This window comes from Ricinus communis, chromosome 6, assembly GCF_019578655.1.
Source record: "Ricinus communis isolate WT05 ecotype wild-type chromosome 6, ASM1957865v1, whole genome shotgun sequence".
Lineage (NCBI taxonomy): Eukaryota > Viridiplantae > Streptophyta > Magnoliopsida > Malpighiales > Euphorbiaceae > Ricinus > Ricinus communis.
The window spans coordinates 1,432,874-1,439,723 of record NC_063261.1 but is presented as its reverse complement, the minus strand read 5'-3'; the positions used below and the strand labels follow the sequence as shown (position 1 = coordinate 1,439,723).

Here is a 6,850-nt window from a genome sequence, read left to right as displayed (position 1 = left end):
TTTTTGGCGCCGTTGCCGGGGAAAGTAATGGTAAACTAGAGTGAATTGTTTCTGTGTTAATTTAGTCATTATCTGTTTATTCATTCATTCTTTATTTTTTTATTTTTTTTATTTTTATTTTATTTTATTATTTTTGTTGATTGGCGGTTGTTTGGTTTTCCGTTTCAGGTAGTTTATGACTAGGAGCTCTAACCCTGATCCCATAGCACCGTTATCTGACCTGGAGCACTCTCTCAGATTATTGAGATGACCTTTACAAGCATTTGAGGAGGAGGACGGAGTTACAGTTCAGGTTCAAGGAACTGATGCGATGGAGAACCTCAACCCCCAGGCCGATGAGGATCAGAGGACGATGTACAAGTTTGCTCGACCATCTTTGGATGGGACGAAAACTAGTATAGTCAGACCTGCTGTAGCGGCCAACAATTTTGAAATAAAAGCCAACGTGATCCAGATGATCCAGTAGAGTGTGCAGTTTGGAGGATTGCCCAGTGAGAATCCCAATGCACATATCTTTAATTTCTTGGAGATTTGTGACACATTCAAGATAAACGGAACAACCGATGACGCCATTCGGCTGAGATTGTTTCCATTTTCCTTGAGGGATAGAGCTAAGAGATGGTTGCAATCCCTTCCACAGCAAATGATTACTACTTGGAGGGCGTTGGCTGAAAAAATTTTATATAAATATTTTCCTCCCACTAAAACTGTTAAACTTAGAAATAACATATCTTCTTTTGTGCAGTTTGATGATGAAAGCATGTACGATGCATGGGAGAGGCTTAAAGATCTTTTGGGATGTTGCCCACATCACGGATTGCCAGTGTGGATGCAGGCTCAGACCTTCTACAGCGGGTTGAACCTTGTAACGAGGCAGATGGTGGATGCTGCAGCAGGTGGGGCGCTAAGCGAAGGGGCGCCTCGAGAACACGATGGAAATGGCCATGAACAACCATCAGTGGCAATCCTCTAGGAGCCGACCAGGAAGACAGGGAGTGGTCAACCAAGTGGACTCTACAGCAGCCTTGGCAGCTCAGGTGGAGCTTCTAGCCAAGAAGATTGACCAACTCCAGATGCCGGTTCATGCAGCGAACGTTGGCTGCGAGTTTTGTGGTGGCCCGCATTACAGTGCAAACTGTACTACAGGAGGTATGTTTGCTTCATCCTCTACTACTTTTCCATCTAATTTTGCTATGTCTTCTGATGTTGAGCAGGTTGACTATATGGGGAATGCCCCAAGGCAGCAGAACGATCCTTACAGCAATACATACAACCCTTGGTGGCACAATCATCCCAATTTCAGTTGGAGGAACAATAACGCTCAAGGTCCACCTGGTTTTCAGAGACTTCATCAGCCGCAGACAGCCACTTTGGCTGCAAGCTCCTCCTCTACCAAAAAAGAAGTCAAATTTAGAGGAGCTTATGATGAAGTTTGTGACGTCTATGGGGATGAGGTTCCAGCAAACTGATAGTGCACTTAGGAACTAGCAAGCCTCGATTCAGAACTTGGAGACCTAGATTGGCCAAATCTCTAAGATGTTGTCTGAGAGACAGCAAAGAGTGCTCCCAAGCACCACTGAGTCTAACCGAGGGAGCACGTGAGTGCCATCACTTTGCATTCAGGTAAGTTAGTTTCAGCTCCTTCTAAGCCTATTTTTTATGATGCCACTATTGATGTGCAGGTTGAGGCGAGCAGTAAGGTTAGGGAACCTGAGGGACAAAAGATGAAATCAATTCCAGTCAGGGAATGTCAACCTAAGATTCCTTATCCTGCTAGAGCTAAACAAGCAGAGGCGAAAGAGCAGTTCAATAAGTTTTTAGATATTTTTAGACAACTGCATATTAACTTGCCTTTTATTGATGCATTGGAGCAGATGCCGAAGTATGCTAAGTTCTTAAAGGACATACTTAGCAGAAAAAGGAAGTTGGAGGAGGTCACCTATGTTCAACTTAACGAGGAATGCCCAGCGGTGTTTCAGAGCAAGTTGCCAGAGAAATGTCACGATCTAAGGAGTTTCAATATTCCCTACACTATAGGTAATTTGTGTGTTGATGATGCATTAGTTGATTTAGGGGCTAGCATAAATGTCATGCCCACTAGTTTGTTCAATAAGCTAGGTTTGGGGGAGGCAAAATCCACTAGGATGTGCATTCAATTAGTTGACCGTTCTATTAACCTTCTTAGAGGAATTGTGGAAAATGTGCTAGTTAAGGTAGATAAGTTCATATTTCCTGTGGACTTTGTGGTTTTGGATATGGATAATGATCATGGTGTAACATTAATTTTGGGGAGACCTTTCCTTGCCACAGTTAGAGCTAAAATAGACGTATTTGAAAGGAAGTTAGAACTTAATGTAGGGCATGACTGTGTCACTTTTAGTTTACCCTCATTTGATAGTTCTTCCACCGACCATGTTCATGCCATTTGTAGTATTGATGGAATTGATCCTGCATGTAATACACAACCACAAAATGTACAAATGGATGATGCTATACATGTTTCTTCCCTTGTTAGTATGTGTTATTCATCTGAAAAAAACAACTTGTATCGATATGAGACTTTGTGCTATGATAGACCCGAGAAGGGTAGTTGCAATTTTGTTTTTTACAGGTCACTTAGCTAGAATTCGGAGTGGATGAATGGACATCCCAAATCAGTACAGAGAGTGCCTCCTTGGTCATCTACCATACACATCGGACTTTCTCATTGCGCTTATATGCCTCGAGCCCCAACTTACATTGAGCCTACCTTCTCAATTTGCCCGAGATGCAGGAATGCTGCTGTAGAGTCCAGCTAGACGACTCAAACAAAAAGAAGCGCCTTCGGGAGGCATTCCCGAATCTATTTTTGCTTTTTGAATTTTTGGACATTTTTTTTATGTAGTTATTTATTTCTTTTAGTTAGATATTTCAGTCTGTTTTTAGTGTGTTTGATTTTGAGGAGATGTTATCTTGTTGAACCTTTTACTAGATGTTGCTTGGGATGTGTTTATTCTTGAGTTTTGCAGGAGTTAGCCTACTTGATGCTCGTACGTAATTTTGAGGACTAACACATTTTGAAGTGTTCAAGTACACATCAAGGGCAGTATCTAGTAGACTTTCTAGTTTTTATCTCTTTTTGTTGTCTTGTTTTTCTCTTATTTTTCCAATTTCTTTTATGGACTCCTATAATTAGCTTCATTTTACATATTTTATTCCTTTTATTTTGGAGTGCCTACCTTGTTCACACTGAGGATAGTGTTTTTCACAAGTGTGGGGTAGGTACCATAGATTTGTGCAGGTACCAATTTTGTGTTTGCTGTTTTTTTCTTGTTTTAATTTCCCTTATTGATTGAGTCCATTCATTATTACTTTCCTTATCTTGAGTTTTATTTTAATCGAGTAGTTAATGATTTTCTTTCTTTTGAATGGACCCTTATTGCTTGTATCGAATCTTTGTGGGAAGAAGGCAATGAACGAATCTCTTAGTTTCAATCAAGCCAGGTAAAACTGGTGTTTTTCCTTGATCCTTTCATTTCACTTTATCTTGGATATAGAACACTGTTAATTTTGATGCGTATTAGATTATTTGATTGTTTAAACTCTGGTTTGAGAATTCATGCAATCTTATCCCACTCAATGGTAAGGCTTTATGCTCCATTGTGTTTTTGATTAGCGAGCATTGTGCAGAATTTTTGTTTTTAGAACTTGCTTTGTGATGACTTTTAAGATTACATGAATTGTTGATAGTCATGAGATGATTTGGGCACTTAGGTATTACACAATTTGGCCAAAAGCCTAACCCGGTTTTTCCCTTAGTGAACCCATTTTGAGCCTTAGCCTTTTTCTTTCATTATAAATTACATCTGACACTCATTTTACCACTTCTATTCATTCCACCATTCTTTCTACCATTATTGCTGGAAATAATGTACGTTTATGCTGCATTTTATTTTAGATCAATTTGCATATATTCACTAAGTTACTAGATTTTTCATAGATGCTCCCTTCAATCCAAATGATACATATCATTTTACTACTTTCATTAAGCATTGTATTACTTCATCCTGCGTTTTGTTGTTGCAGGAGAAAAAAAAAGAAAAAAAAAAATATATATATATATATATATATATATAAAATTTAAGAATAAGGGTTTAGTTCGAGCATCATCTTATTATTAGAACAACTTAGTATTTAATTTTGGTACAGTGTTTGATCCTTGGCTATATTCTTGCATTACCTGCATAATTTTCCAGCAACTTTCAGCTTACTTTCCATAATTCTCCGTACCCTACCATTAACCCTATTACAACCTGGCTCAAGACCCTTTGATCATGTTTATTGACTATTTCACAGTAGTGGAGATCGGATCTATAAGCAAGCCTATGGTAAGCACTTTTTCACTTTGCTACCGAGAGCTTGGCAATATTCTTCTCACCTATATACACTTGTGTGTTTCGAGTGACATCTTGTAAGGCATGGTTCTCAAATTCTCAGTTTAGATAGTTTATCATTTTAATTTTAGCAGCTTTATTAACTTTGTTCTTTGTCTCAAGGATTTAGTGATTTGGGGGTTTTAAGGAAATTCATCATGGAGTTTCGAGACTTGTTTTGAGCTAACCTTCTACAATGTATTTGATTGAGTCATTTGGTTTCTGTTTGAGGAGAGAGTTGTTGAATGCTTGAGGACAAGCAAACTCTCAAGTGTGGGGTAGTTTGATGTAGATGATTCTATGCATGTTTATTGACTGTTTATCAGTCGTTTATTCGCATATTTGAGTCATATTTATTTCTGTTTGATCGCACTATGGTATGTTTATGAATTTTTCAGGTTTTCAGACTCCTCGATAGAGATTGATTGATTTACGGGCAGAAACCAAGCTATTTGGATGATTTACGCGTATTAGATGCTTATCGGAGTCGATTCCTTGTTAGCGCGCAGTTTTGAGGCTTTTGCACTACCTCCTCTGGACAATTTCAGAAATCTCATGGCACGGGCAGTGCATATATGCATGGCCCATGGCACGGGCCACGACACGGCGAAGGTAGTTCTGTCTATAAATAGGCGCACGCAAAATGAGATGGGGTTCCACTTCTGATTTCTGGACTTCTTTACGTGCGCGACCCCTCACTTCTGCACCTCTGTTCTTGACATTTTGGGAGACCAATGTCAGTTCAAAGGATTGATTTGGAGGACTCAAGCAAAGATTGAAGTTTCTAGACGATTGACCGAGACATCCGAGATCCATACTTAAGGCTGGTTTCAGAATTGGCACTTGCGACATTCCCACTCCGATTCGATAGAAGAGCAGTTATATGTTTCATTTTCTTTTTTGTTATTTATTTCCTTTTGTATTTGTTTCTTTCATTAGGAGTAGCTAGGATTGCCGAACCCATTGGGGTTCATCTTTGTTGATGGTTTGTGTTTAAATATTGGATTTTTTATCTGCCATTTTTGTAATCTTCTTACTGTTTAGTAATAAAATTTGATTCAATTAATTTGAGACGTTAAATTAATTGTCTTTTGGGTTGTTTCTTGACATTGAGAAATGCTTTTTACAACTGGAAATTAAATAGTAAGGACTGGTAGTTAACACTTAAAGATAAGGTTAATTCACTCGCCGGATTAAGTATTAACAACTCTTAATAGTTCTAAATCACGCTTAATGCTAATCTGTAATAATCTGATAGGAAGAGATTCCATTAGGTTAGTGCAGATTTGGGAACTCAGTGAGCTCGAGAGAGGAGCAGAGTTTGATTCAGGATTTAGGCACGGGTAGCAAGATTGGCAGTTTATAAAATCAACCTTAGAATTCCATCACTTAGGTCCCCTTTGGGTTTGCTTCTTTGTTACGGTTGTTTTTCGATTGTCAGTTGCTGTTGTTCCTTTATTTGCATTCATAAGCATTAGTTAATTAATTTAGACTTCTCACACCTTATTTCAAATTAAATAACATAACGAACAGTAGTAACATTAGGTTTACCCGATCTCTAGGGATACGACCTTGATACTCACTAGTGCTAGACTGCATCGATAGGTTCACTGCCTTAAGTGTAGGTTGCATAAGTAGCCTATCACATCTATAGAGATATATCTAAAAGGACTATAGGGCTTTCCCAAGGTCTTTACTTAGACAAGGTGTTGAAGAAATTCAACATGCTTGATTTTGAGAGAGGATTGTTACCTTTTAGGCATAGTATTCATCTTTCAAAGAACATGTCTCTAAAGACATCTAGTGAAAGAGAACGGATGGCTAGGATTCCATATGCTTCAGCAATTGGAAGTATAATATATGCTATGTTGTGTACTACGCCAGATCTATGTTGTCAGTGTAACTAGCAGGTTTCTGTCTAGTCCAGGCGAGGAGCATTGGGCAGCGGTCAAGAAAATCTTTAAGTACTTGCAAAGGACTAAAGATATATTCTTAATATATGGTGGAGGAGAATTGCAAAGGACTCAGGGTTTGTATTTATATGCAATAGAGGAGTAATAAGTTGGAAAAGTACAAGGGCCGAGTATGCCTCTGATGCAGCAAAGGAAGCGGTTTGGATTAAAAAGTTCATGATAGAACTTGGAGTTGTTCCAACCATCGAGTCAGCAGTACCTCTCTTCTGTGACAACAATGGGGCTATTGCACAAGCCAAGGAACCTAGGTCTCCTAAAAAATCTAAACATATTGAAACACGCTTCTATCAGCATCCCTTTTCCGAATACAAATATCGAGAGAAAAATAGAAAACCCTGTGATGAGAGTTACTGCTTCTTAGGTCTCAGAATGTGAAGAACAGGTGAATCCGAGGCTGGGGTCGAGGTTAATCTGGCTGGAATTAGCTTTTTAAAATCAATTTGGACCTAATTGTCAAAAAAATTA

General features: G+C 38.7%; 1 non-coding gene across 1 annotated transcript; it reads right to left on the bottom strand.

The window, feature by feature from the left end:
- Nucleotides 1-712: 712 nt before the first annotated feature.
- On the bottom strand, nt 713-819 carry LOC112536403. The gene has a single exon (XR_003080432.1). It is a non-coding gene; the product is annotated as a small nucleolar RNA R71 (small nucleolar RNA).
- Nucleotides 820-6,850: the final 6,031 nt, after the last annotated feature.